The sequence below is a fragment of the Emydura macquarii genome, unplaced genomic scaffold, assembly GCF_026122565.2.
Source record: "Emydura macquarii macquarii isolate MOO-44397 ecotype Brisbane River unplaced genomic scaffold, CSIRO-AGI_Emac_v2 contig_318, whole genome shotgun sequence".
Taxonomy (NCBI): domain Eukaryota; kingdom Metazoa; phylum Chordata; order Testudines; family Chelidae; genus Emydura; species Emydura macquarii.
In genome coordinates this window covers 3359278-3384329 of record NW_027130455.1, presented here as the reverse complement: position 1 = coordinate 3384329, position 25052 = coordinate 3359278, and the positions used below count along the sequence as shown (strand labels likewise).

The window sequence follows — 25052 nt, the reverse complement described above, 5'->3', positions numbered from 1 at the left end:
GCGGGAACATGGGTTACACTTATTCAAGCCTTATGTACAATATGGAAGTGGGATAGGGAGTGACATACGGCAGGATATTGCTCAAGAATGAACCTTCAGGTCAGCGAGTGGCAGGACACAGCTCCTTTGGAACAGTCTGAAGGTCATGGGTTACCCCAAGTGACACACCCTAGGACACATTTTATCACATACAACCAACCAAAATCCAGTTCTTTACTCAATCACCATTTACAAAATGGAAGTGGGGTGCAGGTGCGATCTATGGCAGCATATCGTGCAATAGCAAAGTTTTGGGTCAGCAAGCAGTATATCCTAGCTCCTTCAGAATAGTCTGGTGGTCACAGGGATGTGTCACTTGGAGTGACTTTTTACGTACAGCCTGTCAAACCCCAGCTACTTATACAAATTCTATGTACAATATGGAATTGGAATAGTGGCATGACATGCAGTAGCACATGGCACAGGAACAAAACTTCGAGTCACCAAGTGGCATGTCCCAGCTCCCTCAGAGCAATCTGACAGTCACTGGTACATGTCACTGGAGGTGACCTGAGACACAATTTGTCATGTACAGCCAATCAAAACCCAGCCCCTTATTTGATTTGAATTAGTAATTATGTAATTATTTAAACTTTAACACATTCAATCATATTAATTTGATGAAATTTCCAAGTTAACCTTATGTTGATGTATTTAAATAATTTTGAATAAGGAACTGAGAATAAGTAACCAGCTTTAGCCTCATCCATCTTTGTCTCTAACGACCATCTGAACTCATCACAAAACCATCACACAGTTTAGCATAGCAATTGACAAACTAATCACGAGAGGCCTAGGACCTGAGCAGATGATTTGGAGAGCTGAGTGAAGCAGCATGCACAGCACCTTTCTATACCATGCTTGCTGAAACTATTGATACTAGGTTCCTCATTTTCACAAATAACACACAAACGCATATTTGTGCTCAGAGAACACAAGTGTGGTATTATTAAAATATAGCTGTCAAAGGAGTGTTGTCCCTTGAAGCAACTTGGAGACCCTTATTTCCTTCCATTGTTTTTTATATGGTCGGTATTAGGTACCAATTCTACATCCAGCGCTACACAATATATAAAGGAAAAGTATGGTCATTGCCCAGAAGAGCTTACAGTCTGAATGTAAGGGTACTGATTTACTGAAAGAGTCATGTTCATTCCCTGCACACAATCACCATTCATCCTGCAAAAAGGAAGTGTGTGCTATTTTTGAAAGTTCATAAATCTGAGAGCAGATCCTTTCAGATATGGCTGTCGTTTGAATTATTTACCTTTTTGCATAAGTGGTTTTAAATTAGCCATTTTAAACCTTGTTTATTTACTTACTATTATTTATGATCATTCAATCTTTAACTTTAGCTATTTAAACAATAACTTCACAAACTGTTTGCATGGAGATGCTGAAATATAGCATTGCTTGATTTGAACATAGTTTATGAATTTTTTGTCAATGTGAAATACATTTCACAGCTGTTGCAGAAGGGTTATTAACACTGGGTTTCACCGAGTGCTAAAATTAGCTGTCTTACTGAAGAAAAAATTGTACATTAATTGAGAGTAAAGAGTCTTGTTTATGGCACCATTATCTGCTGTCGTGATCTGCTGCCAAAATACCCTGTTTCACGGCATTTGTCGGTGGCAACTAGGATGCTGCGAAAATTCTGCCGGCGGGTAATTTAAATGTTGCTGTACGGCGGAATTCAGTTTGACACCCCTGACAAAGATTACCTGAGTGCACACCCTAATGAAAATGTGTACACCCTAATTAAATGTGCTGCGCACGCCTCTGTGCCTCAAATCAGGGCCTAACTCCCTATTTTAACTCTGTGTGCTTTGCTGGTCTTTGAGTGAAAGAAAGTTACATTGCGAGAAGATGCTACAGGCCTAGAAGATCCTGAGTGAAGAGTAACTGATACAAAAGCGGAGACTGGCACCCACATACAAAGTCATATGGTTTAGAGCAGTGTTTCTCAACAACCAGTATGTGGACCAGCGCCGGTCCCTGATATCTCCTGGACACAGTTTAGGAATGCAGCAAACTGGTCCCTGTTGTCTTAAAGATTGAGAAACACTGGTTTAGAGGAACAAACAAGGCTTGCAGACAGGCAGTCCTGAGTGCTAGTCCTGACTTGACCTTAAGGAAATCATTCCATGTCTTTGCCTCAGTTTCCCCTTCTATAAAAATATTTGAAAGTTACATATGCACAAGAGCTTATATTTAGAAGATCTTATTCAGCACTGTACTTACACAGCTGCCTAATTTTAAGCAGATGAGTCATTCCATTGACTTTAATGGAATCATTCACATGCTTAAAGATGAGAACATGCATATGTACCTTGCTGAATAAAAGCCACACTCTCTCCCTTTTCCTGCTTATTGAACTCTTTTTTGTAAATTCTTAAATACAACATATAGTGTGGGGAAATAATTCTCTTTCAATGCCTCTTCTCTACCAAAATGACCACTTTCATTTAAAAGAAGCATCTCTAATTCCCAAACACATGTACACATGGAGAATGGTGGCAGATTTCCCCTAGAGTTCAGTGGCATCTTGCTCCAATCCATCACTGGAGCTACTCAGATGAGGAGACTAAATACTTTAGACCTTTAAAGACTTAAGTGACTGAAAGGTCTGACCCCTGGCTTAACTCAATACAACAAACCTCAAGTGCAGGTAACTGTATAAAAAAGACATTCCTTCCTTCTCACAACAAATAAAGTCACTGAAGCAACAAGTCAAAAGCACAGCTGTGTTTTCCAAGAGTGTGGTTCTTTTAACAAGGAAATATACTGAAATTTCTGCAGCTCTGTCACCAGTATTCCCAAGGGGTGTGCTAATTGCTGAAAGACATTTAAAGCTTCACTGATGTTCTACAAATCCCTTGCTACCAGCCACTGCACTTAGGGTCTTGTAGACACTTTGAACTGTAATTTATGTTTCTGAAATGAACATGAGAAAATTACATAATCTAATCTTTTATTCTCCAATGATCTTTTTAATTCATGGGCTTCACAGCTCCAAGGAACAAGTTTATCATTTTGAAGATCCCCTTGAAATGTTACTTGTGATAAAGGCACAGGCTGAACTGATGATAAACAGTGCAGGCTTGCACTTTGATCATCAAGCCTCTGATTAATGATGAATTGCCCATTTTGAAGTGGTGTTTGACAACAGTCCTCCTGGAGCCAAACAACTCATTTTCTCATTAAAAGGAGACCTTTTTGGCAGTGAGGAGACCTTGTTTGGTCAGAATTCCTTTCATTTAAACATTGTGATGTCTGGAAGTCCTCTTTTCTCTGTCTCTCAAATCTTACTTGGTGAAAAACAGTGGTTGTGAAAGCTGCTGGTTTACAGTTCTGGGAGTCTAAAGTTGCCTAAGGTGTTCTTCCACAAAGCAATTTTGGCATGAGCACTACAAGTTCTCCCACAATGTCCAGCCAACATGCCATGTATTTGTTCTGCAGTGTAATTCAGTCTTCATATTCATTACATTTGCAGGGGGAAGTCCTGGCCCCATTGAACTCAATGGCAAAACTACCACCACTGGATTCAAAGAAGCCAGGATTTCATCCTTGGCCTCTCTGCTGAGTTTGCTAAAAATGAAGTCAGGCTCTTGGTACCAGTTGTTACCATCAAATGACAACACTTTTAACATGGGACTGGATGGAACATCCTGGATCATCAAGTCCAGAAGTCACCTGCTATTGCAGGCAACTCCATCATATAATTCCATTCATGAACTTGTCAAGCTCCATCTTAAAACTAGCAGGTTGTTTGTTCCCATGACTCTTACTGGAAGGCTGCTCCAGTACCTCTCTCCTCTGATGGATAGAAATGTTTTTAATTTCCAGTCTAAACTAATTCACAGCCTCAAGGGCAGGATCCAAACCAGCTACCTAGAAGTGAAAGACTAATTCAGTTTTTCTGAAACATCTCCCATAAAGCCTTTTTGTTGTTTATTGTTAGGGGTGGTGAATCAATAAAGATCAGTGTTTTTCATTAATAGAGCATACACCAGACAATTTTCCCAAACTAATAAATTATTGTATTGCAATACTGATTTGTTTTTCTTTTTACTGTCCTTGGACATGTCTGGTAGGGTGAAGTCCACTTGTCCTGGGCAGAGCCAAACTATTCAGCATTTTCACTCAGAATTTCTGATTAGTGTGCTTTGGACAACAATAGCAAAAGTTCAAATTGGTCACTAAATTTATAAGCTAAACATTTGCATAGGCAAATTTGGAAGCTTATTTGCAAATGTGGCCTTAATACCTATGCTATCACATGGGAAGAGTCAGTTGTTGTAGGTTGTATTTCCATGCAATGTATTTTTGAAGAATACATTTGGCTACCTCTTCTTGTGTTAAACTTGCCAGAAATGGAACTAATTACTATCTATAACTACAGAATATAATTCTGTGTGCATATATATATTTCAAAAGTTTCACTTTGCTCTTTGCATTTTCATGATGTATTAATTCTGCTATACACAAAGCATGAATTTCTAAACAAACTAGCTAGGGTATCTGTAAAAAGCCTCAAAATATTTTCAACAGGATGATATAGCAGGAAGCAAAAGAAATAAATGTGTGAGCACACTAAGACTAGAGTCCACAGAAGGGACTTAGGCATTGTGATGCTTAGTATCACAATGCCTAACTTCTAGGCACCTAGAAAAATCATAGAAACACTGCAATCCACAAAGCTGAGTAAAAGGTCTAGGATCCCTATACAAGGAACTGGAAGAAACAGGTGCCTTAGACCGTAATCCACAAACCCAGAATGCCTAAACTAGTCAATGGGAGATGCTGGTAAGAAGGGTGTGTGTTTAGCCCCACCGCTCTCATGGAGATCGGCGCCTAAGCCTGGGTTACAGAGAGGTGCTCATCTCTGCTAGCGATCCAGGCACCAGGGGAAAGATAGGCTGTCCTTCATCTAACTTACATGCAGGGCCCAGTCTAGCAGGGGTATTCAGAGGCCACCCACCACACAAAATAGCCTGAGGAGGAGAACCTGCCTTATAACCTTCAATGCAGGGGTTAGAGCACTCAGTCGGGGTGTTGGAAACCACTATTTCAAGTCCCCCTGCTGTCTGATGAGAAGGGATTTAAACAGAGATCTGCTACCTATCAGCTGAGTGCCCTAACTGCTGTGATGTAGAATGATTCTCAATATCTCTAGCCAATTAATATTTAAGTAATTATTCAATTAAAGTGGAATAACTTCAACAAGAGAGATTGAGGGAGATCTGTATCAGAATTTCTCATGGCCCGGAGGTTAGGGCATTCACCTGAGAGGTAGCAGATCCCTGATCAAATCCTCTCTCCTCAACAGATAGAGGAAGGGATTTAAACTGGTGGTCTGACATCCCAGGTGAGTGCTCTAAGATGTGGGCTAAAGGTTACAAGAGTGCTGTCTCCTCCAACTGTTTTGTGTTGAGTTAGGCAGCCTCTGTGCAGGCTGACACTTGAGATTAGGCCCACACATGAGATAGGCAGAGGCATGCCTCTCATTCCCTTGGTTTATGGATCACTCTGGGGCTTAGGTGGGAAATAGATGTCCAGACTCCTAGAAGGAGGTAGCAGCGCACATGCCCAGAGGAAGAAACATAGGTGCTGAGGAAACTTACTGCAAAATTTAATGCTGAGCATGTTAAGGAACCTACAGGGTTAGGCAGCCGCCAAGAGGGAATTTTGTGGACTACAGTGGTGCCTAAAAGCAGAACTTAGGTACCTAAGTACCTTTGTGAATCCCATCATGCGTCCCCACCTCATCCTCAACTGAGCAGACACACACGCTGGGTTAATGCCCGCTCACATTGATCCACCAAAGTTTGGTTTTGTTGCTACACCAGAAATAGTAACTAGTGTGTTCACACAGGGCCCTCCTGTTGCCTGGGTCCTCGGCACCCACAAACCAGTCAGACCTCAGCTTGGTACACCCACCAGTGTCATTGATTTACAGTTTACTTACCCATCACCTTCTATCTACAGACAGCTCAGCTTGACAGCCTCAGGGTCCTCACAGTCTCAGCCACCAACACAGAAGAGTTCATTTCGGGGCTTCTCCCTTTCTTCCTGCTCCCTCTTCGCCCATTAAGAGCGGACTCAGTCAGCTCCAATTCTTCTCCTGAATTGGGGCTCATGTGACAGAGGGTTGATTCAGCTTCTTTGCCTAGCACCCTGTCACAGTAATACATCAACCTAAGCTTGCTCCTTGACTCCAGCTATTCTGTTCTATATAGGCTTTATACCCGGCTCACTGTAGTAATTGAGCTCATTCCAGTCATGCATTAAGCACGGTGACTACACAGCTGTCAGATGTTGATTGTTCTCCCATCCTATCCTCAGAGGAGAACATGGGCAGAGGAAGGACTTGTTCTGGTAGGGTGTCTTTTTTAAATATAATCTATACCTGTTGCTCTGTTTATTCTAGAGAAGGCAAGGTCAAAAAAAAATGTGCTTTGCACTTGGAATGGAAAGTGATGAGGTTTGTATTGTTCCTTAGTTCCTGTGGGGAATTCATTCCACAGTCTTGGACTGCCCCTTGAGAAAGTTCCGTCTCCCACAGAGTTGTCCCCATGTTTTCCCTCCAAGGCCACCTCTATTCTAATTCTTTAGCTCCCTCTCTCTAATATTCCAGGAGGAGTTCAACAACTACTCCAGCGACATTTCACAGCAATTATACACTGCTAACAAGGCGAGTCAGAGCAGCCCTGCACCTTGTTACAGTCTTTGTCACACTCCCATCTCTAGGCCCTTCTTTCATGCCACATGTTATGTATAATAAACTCTCAATCCCTGTCGGTCATGTTGGAGGCCCAGTACAATTTGAGTTGCTTGACCACTGTCCTACGGGCCTAGCATAGCTTCAGTTGCTTGCTTGGCTATTCTGACCCCTGTAGCGTGACTTCTTCCAGTTGGCAGAGATGAATAGGACTACTGAGTAACCTTGCACGTCTCAGTTTCTGTACACCACGGCACATAAGACAAAATACAGACACTGTATGCTTGCAGATGCACATAGATGGTGATGGAAACAAGTTATCCTTGAACTTCTGGGGGTACACTGTTTCATTGCCAAGGGGCATACTTTTACACCACCCCTTTTATCACGAGATGTTTTGACGACCCCAATTATGGTGACAATGGAATGTAGTTAAGGGTGAAAACCCAATGTTGGTAATTAGCATATATGATAATGAGTAGAGAGGTAATTAGGTGAAAGCTGTTTATGGAAGGGTATAAGTAGTCACCACTTAGAAAAGGGGGGTGCTCCATCAACACCTGACTTCGCGGGAGGTGCTGCTGGTTGGACCAGAGGATCCACTGACTCCCTGGCGGAGCCCCTGAAGAAAGCCATTCCTTTATACAACCTTCTGAGTAACTGCTTAGCTCTCCAGGCTTAGTGAGTATGATATATTGTAATTAATTTTAGGCTTTGTATTTAACTAGTATATTTATAGAAAACCTTGCACATTAAACTTTATTGATCTGCATATCAGGCATACCATGTCTCACTGGTATCCACATTGATCACAAAGTGTCCAGTATCACCAGGCCAAACCACTCCCTACCCTCATTCTGGTCCCTACTCAAGAATCCCTGCATTTGCAATGCCCACAAGATGTAAACTACAATACTAGTTTCTTTTATTAAAAAAGTTACTCCTGCCTCTAGGTTTCTTCTGTGTGTCTGTTTCTTAGACTTTGAGTCTCTGCCCCGAGGAGGCTATTTTGTCTTCTACAGAGCATCATTACTTATTTGTATTAGTGCCTAAATGCTCCAGCCAAAATCAGAGCTCCATCATACTAGGTATTGTACAAACACAGTAAACAGACCTAAGAGATGGAGGGTGGGAGAATGGAAATATTACTGTTAGCATTTTACAAATGGGAAACTGACAGTGATTAAATGACTTGCTGAAGGTCACAGAAAAAGTCTGTGGCAGAGCAAGGAATTGAACCCAGAATCTGAAATCTAGTCCAGCCCCCTACACACAAGGTTATCATTCTCCTCAAGCACATTGTCAGCGCTTAAATAAATAGTGACAACTGTCCACACTGTCAGACTCTCACTTTTGCATCTCAACTGAAAGATGGAGCCAAAAGCAGCATGACTGGAACAAAGCTTTGCAGAAAAATGGGGCTTAATGGGGGTGCTTAAAAGCATTTCTGGTTGAGGGCCATAGTCAGTAGCAGGACCTGCTTCTTAGACCTCTGGACAACTATGGGCTAGACGCTGAGCTGGTGTGACTCAACATGCTCTATTGGCATCTGGCCCCTCTGAGATAGCAGAAGCCTCAGCACATCCACTACTAACTTGGCATACAAGTAGCAAAATATTGCTTGTCATGTGATGAGAAATGACTATGGCAAGATGGTAACTGATCTGTCATATAAAACACGAGCAGCATTAGAGAATCAGATTAAGCTGATAAATGACATTGTTAATTGCTCATTTTAAAATTGCCTTTATAGTCTGAATCACATTTAAGTCTTGTCTTTTGCAAAAAAATTCTGTTGCTTATAAATAATTTAAGACAGATTCAGTTTATATCTGAAAGGAGAACCAAGCCATAAAATCATAGGACCTTTCCACCTCCAGCTATCTAGCAATAATTCTAGTCCATTTTTCTGCCATGACAGGATTGTTCCAAACATTTATTTGGTGCACTTTGTCCAGTCATGGAATTCAGTAAGGGTTTTGACAGTCCCACAAGATGTTCCCATAAGCAAACTAGGAAAATATAACCCAGATTAAATTACTATAAACTGGGTGCACAACTGGTTGAAAGGCCATTCTCAAAGAGTAGTTACCAATAGTTTGCTGTCAAACTGGGAGAAACATCAACTGGGGCCCTGCAGGACAGCACTATTCCATTAATGACTTAGATAATGGAATGGAGAATATGCTTATAAAATTACAGATGACTCCATGGTGCTCCATGTCTGCCAAGGGTAGGACAAGTAGTTGACTTAGTTGGCAGCAAGGGAGATTTAGTTTGGATATAAGGAAAAAACTATAAACATAGTTAAGCACTGGAAAAGATTACCTAGGGAGGGTGTGGAATACTTGTCCCTGGAGGTTTATAAGAACAGGCTAGAAAAACACCTATCAGGGATTTTTAGGTATACTTGGTCCTGCCTCAGCTGGGGAGGGAGGGGACTTTACTAGATGATCTCTCAAAGTCCTTTCCAGCCCTACATGTCTATGTTTTCGTACTTTATATATCTCAAACGTTGGTGCTTATCATTCCACCACTGCCCTAAGGAGGCTGTCATGTCCAAATAGAGCTTTTAATGAGCATGTTTTCCCTGATATGCAAACTACATTTTTCTTCCCACAAAGACTCCTATATAACATTTGGTTTCACTATAGTGAGCAGCAGCAGCAACCCCCATCTTTAGGTTGCCAAAGACTGTCCACAATAAGACATTCTTGCTGCCTTCTTTTGTGGATCTTTAACACCCACGTGTTACACCAGGACTTTGAATTTTGGCAAGTGTGTAGTCCTGGAAGCAAGAGGTAACTTCTGCTGGGCCCAGGTAATTGTTCCAATTTGCCCAACTTATCAGTTGTTGACTTTCTCAACTAAGTTTTTCCCATCACAACTTAAGAGCCACAAAAGCTTGCATTTCCATTGCTCCTGAGCATGAACCCGACATAGCACATGATAGAAGCAGCAAAATATAATAGTTAAGTCTCAGAAATGGGAGATAGGACACCTGGATTCTATTCCATCCCAATGAAGTCACTGACCTGCTATGTGATCTTGGTCAAGATTTCATGTCTGTAACCTAGGCTCTGCAACTGTAAAATGGGATAGAGCTTTCGCCAACATTCAGAAAAAGTATTTGAGATCTTCAAACAAACACTGCATAAAAGGCAACTGCAAAATATTATTTTATGTAAACCCCTTGGGATCTTGGCATATGGATGTACTGACCTTTGAGTGACCTTTTTGAATAGTGATCAGACTTCCTGACATACTGATAAGCATCTCTTGAATGGCAGCATGGAGGAAAGATTTATTTTTCTAGACTTACAGAATGTTTCACAATAATTATGGTTTTCCCTCTCAGGAAAGTTGTTTAAACACAGTATTGCTCACAAGACACCAGTGGCAAAAACCATAATATTTTCCATACAAAAATGCCACATTTTCACCATTAGTTGAACAGTAATGGCTTAATTAAATCATTTTACTGTTTGCTCACCTCAGTGAGAAGAAGCAGTGTCCATGACATTTACTTAATTCACAACATTAAACAGTAGCTGCATTTTTTTTTAAATTGCTTTTCAATGCAATGGCTCATAGACAAGCTTTGAAAACTACTAAGAAAGATTAATTCAAACAGGAGCAGGTGCAAAGAAGGGCTACTAGGATGATCAGAGGAATGGAGAACCTGCCTTATGAAAGGAGACCTAAGGAGCTTGGCTTGTTTACCCTAACAAAACAAAGCCTGAGGGGAGATATGATTGTTCTCTATAAATGCACAGAGGAATAAACCCAGGGAGGGAGAGATGTTATTTACATTAACGGTCACTGTTGGCACAAGAACAAAGGGATATAAACTGGCCATCAATATGTTTAAACTTGACATTAGATAAAGGTTTCTAAAAGAAACTTAGAAAACAATTTATTTTAAGACTGAATTTGGTAAGTTTATGGAGGGGCTGATATGATGAGATTGTCTCTACAATGACATATGGCCCATCTATGACTGCTATTAGCAAATATCTCCAATGGCCAGAGATAGAGGCCTTCCCTTTAGTATCCACAGAGAATTCTTTTCCAGCTATGAGAAAAGAAAAGGCAACTGTTTTATTCTTATTAGGGAAAAAATAGAGATTTTTGAAGTGACCAAATACACATTTATTAAAAGAAACTGTACATCAACAGAATTTTTTACATCAGGAACAAGTTCAAAAGCCTGGGGCCATAATACAATGTTGGGACTTTTTACCAAACAGAAAATTTGGAGTAAATAGGGAATTTAGGAAGAATTTAAAAGAAAGTGGAACGAACACATGGAAGATGTGTAATCAGAACTTTTCATGTGAGCAGGTCAAAGCAATTTATAAACTTTAAGCCTCACAGAACACTGGAAAATTAGGTAAATACTACAAACAGGTTGTGACTTATTCAGCAAGATGAAACAAAGTCCTCCATAAATGTGTGTTACTCTATTTCCTGACCTACTGAAAGTGTAACTCAAAGATAAGTGGGACAACTGAGTTAATGCCACAAGTATCTAGACACAGAAGGATTATACAGACATGTCTATGCTGCAGTTAAGCACTTGCAGCTGGCCCTTGTCAGTTGACTCAGGCTCATGGGACTCAGGCCGTGGGGCTGTTTAATTGTGGTGTAGATGTTTAGGCTTGGCTGGAGCCCATCTGTGGGACCCTGCAAGGGGGAAAGAGTCCCAGAGCCTGGCTCTAGACTGAACCCCAACATCTACACTGCAATTAAATAGCCCCATAGCCCAAGTCCCCAGACAGTTGACATGGGCCAGCTCCAAGTGGCTCCAGATTGTAGCAGGTAACAGAGTGTTGATGGAATATGCCCGCAGCCAGACCTGATTAATTTTTTCCAAATTTTGACTAAAAGATAGGACAAACTGTCACAAAATTTCCCCCCATTTTTCCACCAGCTCTACTCAGCAATATATGCTGCACTACAAGCCGGCTGCTAGATAATACACCAGTTTCAGTTCCTAGATTCCTTTAAAATATAGCCCCATTTACAATCTAATCTGGAGGTAACAGAGGCAAAGACAGTAGCAATATCTACATATAAAAAACTTGGCTCCAGTAGAAAGCCATTCTATCCAACATTGCTACCTAATCTAGTGGCATCTGGAAATCTGCTTCATCACAGGAGGATTTTCAAGAACAGATTAGACAACTTGTCAGGGATGGTCTAGAATATATTTAGTCCTGTCTGAGTGCAGGGAACTGAACTGGTTTATCTATGGAGGTCCCTTCCAATTCCACATGTCTATGATTCTATTACAAGGTTGAATGACAAAAAGCAAATTCATTCTCTTAAAGAGGCAGATGTTATTCCTTGCCACATCTTCCTGTGGAACCCACCTCAGCTGTATACAGATTGATTTTCCTTAACTTTGTGAAGACTGAGACATAGATGAGGTCTAGCAGGCTGAGACTCAATCAGGTTGGCTGAGCCAGTTCAGATGGATGTCATCAGCATACTGTAGACACTAATCCATGGCATCTGACTAATAACCCACTTACACATTCAACAGGGCAGGTAACAAGATTGAAACCTGGGGCACCCCACAACAGCTCCTCAAAGATTACACACTTCCTCGAAAGTTCCAGAGGGGTAGAGTCCTGTAGCACTTTAAAGACTAACATTTAATTTCTGCAGGCATAAGCTTTCGTGGGCTGTAACCCACTTCAGGACTTAAAATGAGCAAAGCATCTTGTTTCTCTTAACTATAGATTCCTGAAAGCTCTTTCTAATAATCCACATCTAAGATATATACAAATATTTGAATGTAAAGCAATCAGTACCCAATCCCATAAAACACTGAATGATCAGGCTATTTACTGCTGCATGGTTCTCAATGATCAACATTCATTTGGAAGAGGCAATGGCCATTTATAGGCATGATTCAGTTGCTGCTCAGGAATTGCAGAAATTTGGGAAGGAGTTATCTATAAACTGAATTATCAACACCAAGAAATGTGGGCGCAGGACTGGTCATGAATTAACAGCTGATAGAACAAAAACAAAATAGTTCAGATAAATTATGCCTATGTGTTATTAAACACTACATTGCTTTATCTGAATGTGTGTTTGACAGATATTGCTTTTGGACTTAACTATCCATTAGTCCAGAATGGAAATGTAACTATTTTACAGATTATATAGACATTTGGGTCCTGAAGTTCCATGAAAAGTTATTTATAATTGGTTTCTGTGCACTGGGGTCACTGATACAAGGTGTTCAGGACTTCATTAAGGGAAAGGGTGGGATAAAGCACTCAACTGAGGTGCTATTCTAATTCCAAAAAAGGAATTAAGTCTCATGCCACCAGTCCAGCCCATGTGACAGAGGGAGAGTATATAGCCAACAGAATATCCTAGGTTCCAAGCTCAGAGGCTAATGAGTGGAAGAAGGCTGGGTGTTAGGTGTTGGGCAAGATTGAGTTCTGTGAAGTCTCTGGAAGGATTTAGCTGAGGTTAGTCCTGCTTTGAGCAGGGGGTTGGACTAGATGACCTCCTGAGGTCCCTTCCAACTCTATGATTCTATGAAGGATGCAGTGTCCAGTTAGCTGTGAGTCTGTGGGAGAAGCAGAGGCAAGAGGACAGCTGCTTTTTGGGACAGGGCTGAGGGGTGTTAGCTAGGATTTCTGTAAAAGATGGCTGCCTGCATAAAGTTTGTTCCTACCACTACTCAAGGAAAGAGGATTTGGGTATTTTTTTATGAATAAAAAAACCAAGAAAATAGCCTGACTGTCAACAATTTCTCATCCAAACAGAAACCACCCTGCCAGAGGAAATGTGTTCTTATCGAGGCACAGAAAGCTTGTATTTCACAACTAAACTATTTTTATGTAAACATTATATGCAGTGAGATGAGAATATCGTCTCTGTAAAGTGATTTGCAGTTAGATTTGTTTGCATTTTTATTTAATATTACAGATTAATATGAAATTAGCCAGTCTCTCCATATATACATACAAACCCCCACACACAATATATTCTTCAAATTTTGTTCCAGTTTCTCAAATACTATACTGTTCTTTTGACTGTTTCACTACTGCATATGAATGTCTTAGTCCTGGTTCTGCTTTCACTTATGCTTATTTGACAAAATGTTTAACTCCAATAATTTAAGAGATTACTCTACTCCAGTAAATGAAGTGTATTGCATCTCACACAGGCATAGGGAGTGTCTACCTAATGAATCACCACTTTTCAGGATCAGGGCCTAATTAATGGATGGCAAAACTTTCAACAACTCTTAGAAGCCTCTATTTTATGGGCTAATTCTGACAGTAGGACTGAGGCCTGGTCTACACTACAAAGACAGGTTGACTTACATCAACTTAGCTGTATATCTGTCTACACCAAAATTTTTCTCCCACTAATGCAAACACCCTGTTACACTGACAGAGCCATCGTCAGCCTATAATGTAGATACTGCATTAATTGTGTCGACACTAACAATCCTCCAGCAGCTGTCCCACAATGCCTCTGTCCCCACAACAGTGAACTCTGCTGCCCAGGACTCAAAGAGACTGGAAACCTGCCATCTCTGCCTCCCTTTAAAATTGTGTGTATTTTAAATGTCTTTTCCTGATGGCCCACCTTGGTAAGCACATCTACCAGCTCTCACCTTTGCCATGCCAGCTCCATGCACAGAGAGAGCTACTAGACGTGCTCCTGCCTGGAGAACCAGGACATCTTGCCTGCTCCTCACCCTGGGGGAGAAGAGGCTGGGCAAGCACAACCACAGAACAGCCATAGAAATACCAACATCTATGTGCGGATTGCACAGGGATCAGCAGCAGCGCCACATGAAGGGTTGGGAGAAGGGTCAGAATTTGGGGGGGGAGCATGGGCCATTATAGCAGGGGAGAGAAGAGAAAACGTGGGGGGAAATCAAATCAGTATCTTAGATGTCTGTATACTAATGTGAGAAGTATGGGAAATAAGCAGGAAGAACTAGAAATGTTAGATAAACAACTATGACATAGATGGCACGACAAAGACTTGGTGGGATAATACAAATGACTGGAATATTGGTATAGAAGGGTACAGCTTGTTCAGGAAGGACAGGCAGGGGAAAAAGGGAAGAGGTGTTGCCTTATACAGTACACAACATTCAGCTATGATTGGGATATTTGTTTTGTTAAGATCCAATCTAGTGAGCAAACAGTGCCAGCCTCCCTTTAATCTGCCAAAAGCCTTTTCAACAGTCATTCTGAGCCTGCTGAGCCAGTAGCTCAATCCTTCCTTGGTTCTGTCATGGTGGCCACCATATGGCTTCATGACCCAGGGGAACAAAGGGTGGACTGGGTCACCCAGAATCCTTATTGGCACTTCAACATTGCAGTTTTTTGAAAAGTCCTGTGTTCTTGAAGATGCAAGTGTCATGCACCTTCCCTGAGCAGCCCACACTGATACTAGCACTTGCATAGCCGTGGGAAAATATTTTCTTCTGCTGATGTACTCTGTGGCAAGGGCGCTAGTGCCAGAATAGAGACTGAGTGCCCTCTATTACCCCACCAGAGTTCAGGAACCCCATTGCTGCAGATCTACCCACTATTTCCTTCACGTTACAGAGTCAGTGTCTTGTGAGCAGAAGCTGCTTAACGGCCTTACACTCTTGGATGATGGCCCCTGCTGTGGATCTTCCAACTCCAAACTGACTGCCCACTGACGTAAAGCAATGCAATGTTGCAAATTTCCAGAGTTCGGTCACTGCTCATTTCTCCACGGCCAATGCAGCTCTGATTCTGGTGTCCCTGCACTGGAGATCTGGGGTGAGCTCAGCACACAGATCTAGGAAAGTGGCCTTTCACATTCAAACGTTCTGCAGCCACTGCTTGTGATCCCAAACCTGCAGTATGATGTGATTCCACCAGTCAGTGAGTGGAGTTGCTCAGTGAATGCCAGCAGCAATCTGGCTTTTTTTTTTAAACTGTGTCCATAAGCATCTAGTTATTGTGCTTGAACACCTCTGCATCTTCCTCATTGCAATCCTGGTTGTAGCAGTACTTGTTTGAGCTCTGCAAATACAGGAAAACCAGACATCCTGTCTTAGCAATACTCATGAGACCAGTGCTAAGCTCTGTAGGGTCCATGCTTCTGTCAGAGAGATGGCAGAGACCAAAAAGCAGCACATGGGACTGGAGTCGTTTTTAAAAAAAACAAAAAAACAAACAAAAAAACAAAAAAACGTTATATTAAAAGTATTATGGGATGGAGAAAGTGGCAGCTCCCAGAAATCCCTAGGCAAATTGCTGATATCCCACAAAACACTGAAAATGGCTCAGCAAATGGCATTGAGTTGGATGGCAGGATGGGCCACACTGGAATAGCGCCCAGTGATGCACTGCATGTTACATCAATGCAACCACTCCTGGTGGTTACATGCAGCACACACCTGAGCAATATACAAACTTCAGCAGCTGTACGCCAACCTAACTTGCATTGACCAAACTTTGCAGTGTAGACATGGCCTAGGATATTGGTCATAAGAAGAGGTGGTCAGAGAATGGAAAATAATTTTCACAATATTTTGCCAGAACGTATTTCTGGTTTTTGGTTGAAATTAGTGTCAAATTTTCCGACTAGCTTCGGTGATATGGTATTTAGAATGATTAGGAATTACCTATATCATATGTCCCATACTTAACACCTCCATTAGATGTCTTAAAAAGATACTTCCACATGAGATTAAAAACAAAGAAAATAATGTTCATGCACCATGCAGCGTAATTAGCCAGACATCATTTTTGTTCTCATCTCATGTGAGATGTGTTTGGATCAGAAAAGGATTCCCCCCATAAGGCATTGCCTACTGACTGGAGCTAATCTGAGGGTAGAGATGAAGAGGAAAAGCCAAACTAAAGTAAAGCTGCAAGGTTGGGTTCATATTCAGAGCTCTGGAATTCAAGTTGTCCAGTATCTCTACAATCAAATTCCACAGAACAATGAAGATGAAAAAACAAAGTCAGGACTGGTGTTGCTGGGAGAGTCAGTGAGTAACCCCTTCGCTAAGCACTTACTAGAGAAGAGCAAACCTATGGCTGTTTGGAAGAAAATATTGATTAAAGCCAAGTTCTACCAGATTTGACGCAGACATTTAAATCTGAGTTGTTCTCAAATTAATTAGCATTAAGGTGATGGCTCAACACTTTCTATGAGATCATTGAAAACATTTCACTATGAAACAATGGTAAATAAGTATAAAGTAAAAAGGAAAGTGAACAGTAATAATGACTACTTGATATAAACACCATTATGTTAATTTTAGAATGCCAACATATGGAAGAATTCAAGTGACAAGTTCAAAGCAATTCCATGCAGGAAAAAGCAAAACAATTGTAAACAGCTTGACACCTGCCACTATTGAATTTAAAGGCTTCTTAGTGCTTGCTTTCTTCTTCAGTAATGTAATACCTTCATTGGGGTTGTAGTTCTGTGTCATGTAGTCACCTAATGTATTAACTCCTTAAAGGCCCTAAACAAAAACCTGTTCAAGTCAATGGAGAGACTTCAATGAGATTTGTAATATGTCTTAAGTGCCTTCCAACACAAGGGTATGTGTTTTCCCAAAACATAAACCCATGTTTTCCCATTTTCTAGAAGATAATTGCTAAAATATTAGCAAACATACTATTATCAAGTGGTTATGCCCATATATGGTGTTCTCTTCTCATCTCTGGAGAAGAGTGGTATCTTGCACATATTTTGCTCTTCTTCACTTGGTCATTATTTAGGAATCTTAACTATCCTTGATAAATACTCAGTCAATTTCAATCTACATATGCTTTTTCATCCCAAAGGAAGTTGATGTGCATCAAAACCTATATATTATACATACATGAGTAACATCACAATTGAGATGCAAGCATCCTTGCAGAGAATGTAGCTTCTAAGAGAACCACCAACACACAACATTGCACAATGGTGAGAGGAAATTCTGACCATGAGCACTACGGTAAACATCACCACTTACCAAAAATTATATGGAAGCATACTTCAGTGCAAACCAGTCAGTATCTGAACTTCTTAAAATCTGTTCTGAAAGGCAACCTAGCCCCCAATAGTAAACTGCAGAAGATTCAGGTATAGATCATGAAAGGTGAGAAGATCTTGCCAGGTCCCAAATACCAGATTACTTAAATTTCTAACCAATTCCCTCCAGTGTCCATTAATGTAAACATGTTGGTAGAATTATTAAAGGAAATGTACTGATAATTTTCAAAGCAACACTACTGTGATTTTACTACTGCTATAGATAACTGTAGAAAATTCACTTAATCAGAAGAAGTTAATGAAACCAGGAAATTTCAAAACTATATATTAAAAAATGAGAACATGTTTCAAAATCTCCACTGATATGAAATGGGTAGCTACTTAATCCACATGAGCTGACATTTTAATGACAATTTCCAAAAAGAAAGATAGGATGATGACAGAAATCAACACAGGAAGCTACACCAGAGGTGCTCAGATCAGCAAGAGAATTCCAAAGGTCTTTTTAGGTAAGCTCTATATATTTTTTCTTTATCTTTTTCTGTTCATTTCATTTGCTGTTGTACATCCATAAACCTCAGGAAAAACTACAGAATTTATCACAAGAGCTCTTTGGAATTCTCCTGTTATTCCTTGTACCTCTGGCCATAGCTCTGATCTTCCTGTCTCGGCACACATCCTCAAGCTCACAACATAGATCCACTTAAATATGAAAAACTGGAGCAAGTAGGTAGATTTTTCAAAAATCTATAGCATTGGCCTACCTCTTCTCTCACTACAGTCAGTGAGAGTTATACAACTGACATGGGCCTAACTTAACACTGATGTAAATTCAGAACAAAAGTGCTAATTGATTTAAATAGGAGCAGAGTAAGGACAATGTTGAGTGCTTTCAAAAATCCTACCCCAGGTGTCATTTATAAGGTATTTTAACTAGTAACGTAGTCATACTTTGCAATGAATTAAGTGACTGGAAGCTATTTTATGTATCCCTGTGATGGGTCTTGCAGCACTCACCACCGGACAGGTGCCTCCTGCTGATGGTCTGGGAATTAGCTCAAACAGCTGCCCTGTCCCCAACCTGTGCGCGGTCACTCCTCCCCAGGGTTCCCTGGTAGTCCTTCTCACTGCCGTCAGGACCCACAGCATCTTCTTCTGGACTTGGCCCTCAGGCCAAGCCATAATTCATGCCCCCCCCCCCCCTTCCAGGGGATTCTATGGTCCTGGTTCCACCACTTACTTCAGTGGCCACCACAGTCCACCACCACTCCACTGGCAGTCTGGGAGAGGCAGGGAGGGACCCAGGCTGACCCCCTTCTCCAGGCCCTGGCCCAGGGACCTTATGTGCAGCAACCTTGCACCACTTCTTCCCCCAACTCCTTAACAGACTTCCCTGGGCCACTTACATGCAGCCCCAGTACCTCTTCTGCCCTTGTATCAGGGCTTCTGGCACACGCAGAGCCCCAGCAGCCAGCCACTACTCTGTCCAGGGTGCTGCCTTCCTTTAGCCTGCAGGGCAGCCACTCTTCCCTACCTGAGTTCCTGGGAATGACTGACCCTGTTCTGCTCGGCAGCTCCCTTTTATACTAGGCTCCTGGGCCCTGACTATCCTGCAGCTCCTTCCCATTGGCTGCTTCCCCAGGGGCCCTTTTAACCCTTTCCAACGGAGTGCATGGCAGATGCTCCGCCATGCACCCTCCCCCTCAAGACTGCCACCCTGGGGACAGGGATGCCTCATGCTCTGTTCCACTCAGAGATGCCCTCTCCAAGCGTCCCTCTGCTTCTCTCTGTCCTTCAAGCACAGGCACACCTCCTTTTCCCTCAGCATGATCTGCAGCACTTGTTCCACAGCTACCAACTTTTCCCGTAGCTCTCTGATCTGTCCCACTGAATCCACTAGCATCCTCTCCTCTAGGGTGTAGGTCGGTCCCTGCCTCAGCCTGTTCGGCTTCCACGTGCATGTCCTTATTTGACTAGGCCTTTTCTGTCCCAATCATCTTATCCACCATCTCCCCTTTTCCCCTAGCTGAATGTTGGAGATGACCCTCAGCCAAGCCTTCAGTCCCCACTGGCCCATCCTGCTGGTACATCTCAGACCTAGCCTGGCTCCCAGGCATCTCTTTTTTAGCCCACCTTTGCTTCAGGAGGCAATGCCTTTTTAAATGGCCCTGCACCTGGCACCAGAAGTATCTCTTTGGTCTCTGCTTGGCCACAGACCAATTTTGCTAAGTCCCTTCCCTTGGACTGGCTTTCTCTCCTGTTCCTATCTGGGCATTCCTCCTTAGGTCTCCTTCCAGCCCACAGGTCCAACATGCCCATCCCCACCCTGTTCCCTTCACGGGGGGGCTTCTCATGGGCTTCTTTCCTGCCCCTCTTTCCAGGTGAGGCCTCCATCACCCCCCTTGGTAGGGGCAGCCACTCTGCAAGTCACCCTTCTGGTCACACAGGTAGCAACACTTCGGTCAGGCTTTCTGCTGCCAGACCTTGGGTCTTCCCCTCACGCCATCAGCTCTCATGGCCTTTTTCTTCCTCTCCATGCCCACTCTAAGATAAATATTGCTGCTGCCCTGCAACCTTGAGCACGTATCTCGTAGACACTGGTTCACCTCCCATACTCTACGGATTGTCCAGCACCTGCCTCAGCCCTGACCATTTGTCAGTCCCCTTCGCTAAGGTTGGGGAGAGTTCAGCTCGGGAAGGTTTTGCTTCCCTCAGCAAAAAGTGCCTCTGCATACTGCGGCTCCATCCTTCCAACCCCATTTGGTCTCTCACCTACTAAGCTGAGTACTTGTCCCCCACAGTCTGCTGTCCCACCCCTTGTATCAGGGGTGACTGTGTACCCACATTCTTCACCACTTGTGTCAGGCTTCCAGTACATACTGCCAGACAGGCACCTCTTGCTGGTGGTCTGGGAATTAGCTCAAGCAGCTGCACTGTCCACAGCCTGTGCTCCATCACCTTTCTCCGGGGTTCCCCAGAAGTCCTTCTCACCACCATCAGAACCCAGTGTCTTCTTCCAGACTCAGCCCTTGGGCTAAGCCACAATCCATGTTCCCCTTCTCCCCCCTTCCAGGGAATCTGTGGTCCTGGTTCCTTACTTCAGTAGCCACCACAGTCCACCAGTTCTCCCCTGGCAGCCTGTGGGAGGCAGGGAGGGACCCAGGCCCACACACTTCTCCAGGCCCTGGCCCAGGGACCTTGTGTGCAGCAACCTTGCACCACCTCTTCCCCCAACTCCTTAACAGATTTCCCTGGGACACTTCCCCACATTCCCAGTACCTCTTCTGCCCTTGTATCAGGGCCTCTGGCACACGCAGAGTACCAGCAGTCAGCCATTATTCTGCCTAGGGTTCTGCCTTCCTTCAGCCTGCAGGACAGCCAACCTTCACTCCCTGAGCTCTTGAGAGTGACTGACTCTGTTTTGCTTGACAGCTCCCTTTTATACTAGGCTCCCAGGCCCTGATTGGCTATCCCACAGCGCCTTCCCATTGGCTGCTTCCCCAAGGGCCCTCTTAACCCCGTCCTAGCCAGTGCGGGGCAGACGCTTTGCCATAATCTCTCTGCAGTTTTCCTTTAATGTCATTGCACATGATTGTCTCTAGCAAAGCATTTGGCTCGTTACAGGTAGAGATGGGCCTGATCCTTGGAGTTCAGATCCAAATTGCCTCAAAGTTATCAGGTGCTCATGGATCTGGAGTTTTGGTTTGGGCCCATTTCTAATTACAAGGATGTAAAATATTATCCTTTGATCAACTTTGAAAGTATTTTTCTACCTTTGTCAATGTGGCCTTCAAATGTACATCTCTTAGTAGGAAGTATCAAACAAATCTTTGATTTAAAATCTGTTGGAAGGCAGGCCCTGCTGCTTTTAATTCTCTTTTAATCTTAGCTGATCAGCTTTTTTAAAAATTGTTTCTACAGCTCCTTAATTCTCCTCTTGAGCTTTAACAGTTTGGGGTTTAATTGTTTCCTCTTCATTGAGCCATAGAAGATAACAGCCCTCCTGTGGGCAGCTTTAGCCATTTCCCACAACAGGACTGGATTACAGGACTGAACTGTGTTCATTTCTTTAAACTCTTTTCACTGCAGTGGTGTACGGAGGGGGAGCAGAGGGGCCATGTCCCCGGGTGCTGGCTGGGGGGAGCGCTGGAAGGGGGGGCTCCGGCCAGGTCCCACTGTCACAGGCAACCAGCTGGCAGCCAAGGCAGTCCTCCCAGCCCCTCTGCCCCCACAATGGGCACAACAAGGGAGACGCAGGGACCGGAGTCCGTCATTCCTGTCATTCCCATTCCCAGCCACACCCACTGCCCTCATGGTGGAGGGGAGGAATGGGGTGAGTGGGAACGGGCCCGCAGACACCCCCCCATCCACAGGGTGCTGCCACAACTGCCACTGCTGCCAACGGCGGTGGGGGGGGCACAAAATAAAGTATTGACCCCCAGGCACTGGAGACCCACAGAATGCCACCGTTTCACTGTCCCCAAATATAAAGCTGAGCATCTTCAAAGTTGGGCTGAATGTGCCATGACTGCTAGCTGTGGAGTGAGCACAGGGCATCTATTAATAACTTAACATGAACATGGCCTCAGATCAAAGTACTTCTGCCTCTGGCATCTGGAGTACTATCTAACAGGATATAAAGTAACAGGAATTGAACAATCTGAGAAAAGGCATTATGGGAGTGATGGGAAGGGAAATTGGTCTAGTCTATGCTCTTTGGATGCATAAAAGATATCAAAGTAGGGTATTTTGGCAGCCAATTTTGTGGTTTACTCGAAATTGGAAAGCTCTACAGCTTTTAAACTCAGATGAGCCTGAATTGCTAAGTCTGGTACTAGATCTGAATTTCTCCAAAGTTCTGAGAGTTCCGGAGATCTGGGGGTTTGGTACAGGTCCATCTCTGCCATAAATCTAAAAAGTAGAAAATCCCTCACTATTAACAGAATGTATGTGCAGAATTTAAAGATAGACTAAACAAAATAATGATAAATTGAAAATAATCTTCTCCTAGAGTTACCCAGCAAGATCTGAATTCAAGGTTCTGCTTATGTCACTAACATCTAAAACTTTCTAAACAGATTTTTAATAATAGGCTTTTGTATAACAATCTCATCTGTAGATCTCAAACAGTTTCACAAAAGGGAAGTATCTTTATCCCAGTGGGAGGTGTCACAGTCACACAGTAACCGCAAGGGGTGCATACTCATAACTTATGTCACCCCGAGCCTCCAGACTCTGGGTGTCAGTCTGGTTCTCCCAGATGGCTCTCCTCTTCTTGAAGAAGTGTCCCTTTAAAACTAGTTGGGGATCATGCTCCTCCTATGTTCACAGACTTGACCCATGATGCCCAAAACCAATTCCTTGAGCTCCTCAGGGGGCTGGAGGTAGAACACCAAAATGAAAGGATCTTGCACCGCCCCTTAAGTGTTGGCAGATGGATGGCTCTCTCAAGCCATTGGCCTATTTCCTGCCTTGTTTTTCCATACAGCCTACTTTTTTCACATATTAAACATCCCTACAACCAAGTCACAATACAGTATTCACAGATTATCCAAAAAGCAGCCCCACTTCCACCACAGTACCATCCTAAAGGACTTGATATCATTGATCTCAGGAACCATGTCACTTTCATAATTTAGCCATGTCACGTAAGAACAATGGCTGCTCCCATTAATATTATCAACCAGAGATTAACCAGTTTTGATGAGGGACTAGGGTTAAAAATTAAGCACTTCTAAAATGGAGGGTACTTGGTTTCCCACAAACAAGTGTGCACTTCTCTGTGTGTGTGTATGCCCCAGTTTTTAGAAGACCGGCCAGGTACTACAATTTTTTAAATGCTAAAAACACTGCAAACATAAAATCCATGTAAACTCAGAGAGAAAAACCTTACATGCAGGTCTTAGTTTGAAAACTGGGATTCTTTACAATCCAAGTGCATGATCAGCAAGCAAATAGCAAAAACAACTCCTTGAAGTATAGAAGGTGAGAAGTGTCATGGGTAAGGTGTGCAGTGATCGTAAAATATTTACACCAATGTATAGTTGTGCATCTGTTTTCCATCTATGATGGAGGTTTAACAGCTATTTCAAATAGTGAACATCTATATCTAATTAGTATAGTGGGCCTTGGGTACCTGCAGACTATTCTTATTGATCAGGAGACACTATGGACGAGCATTCGAGCACAAACTATGTCTCAAAGATGGGATTTGACAGTGGCAAAATAATGCTGGCAAGACAACACTCACAGGAGAAAGAGGTGAGTTTTCTGAGAGCTGTATAAATGAACTGTAAATGGAAGTTTAAGTCCCATCTCATCCCGTTTCCCTCCCTCTCCCCCCAGACACACAGTATGAAGACTTCTATTCATGTGAATGGCAGGTGTTCTGCCTCCTCTACCTGGTGGGTACTAACAGGTATTTTGACACTGGCTTGACGTGTGTTAAGACCAATTTCCTTTCCCTAAAGTCTGTTCAGATTTCAGTTTATGCTTATACCAGTTTGGTATTTTTATCAGTTGCAAGTCAATCCTGTACTTAATTAATCACATTCCCAAATGGGAAGAATAGAACATGAAACGACCCCAATTTCATTCCATGAGTAAAAGGTTCTTTTTTCTTTGCATTTCTTGCAGACAGAGCTGTCTTTGCTTCCAAATGTTCTGTACACTCTTCCCCTGCTATTGACTGACTTTGCCTCTTCAGTCTTGAAAGTCATAAACACTGTCCCATCTGAATGAGTGTAGGGTGACCAGATGTCTCAATTTTATAGGGACAGTCCTGATATTTGGGGCATTGCCTTATGTAGGCACCTATTACCCCCCTACCCTTTGTCCCAATTTTTCACACTTGCTATCTAGTCACCCTAAATGAGAGTGATTTTCTATGGCTCAACCAGCATGGTATGCTCAAGGAGAAATGTAGTAGGCAACTCTGCAAAGTGTTGACCATTCACATCGATCATTTAACCTTGCCACATACATATTTTTTCTTTATACTCTTGGCAGCTTCACAATATATGACACTAGACTTCACTTCTTTATTCTAATTTCAAGGTTCAGTGTCCAAAAATGGCATAAAATATAGCTTGTCTACTCTATGGTGCAAGTAATAACAATACTTAGCACACTTAAGTAGCTCCCTGAAATTTCTGCACCCATGTTAGACAGCTTCCTGAAACCATGTCATCTGTTAGTAACCATTCAGTTTATTGACTTAGTCAATCCAATATGCTCTTAATAATCAAGTAACTGAGAACTGAATTTG

At 42.6% G+C, this 25052-nt stretch overlaps 1 long non-coding RNA gene across 1 annotated transcript in view; it reads right to left on the bottom strand.

Moving 5' to 3' along the window:
• Window positions 1-21187, bottom strand: part of LOC137166224 (uncharacterized) — a 37686-nt gene extending 16499 nt beyond the window's left edge. Inside the window, exon 1 of the long non-coding RNA XR_010923595.1 lies at window positions 21065-21187. This is a non-coding gene — a long non-coding RNA (uncharacterized lncRNA). The remainder of the gene's footprint in view (window positions 1-21064) is intronic.
• Between the last annotated feature and the right edge of the window lie 3865 nt (window positions 21188-25052).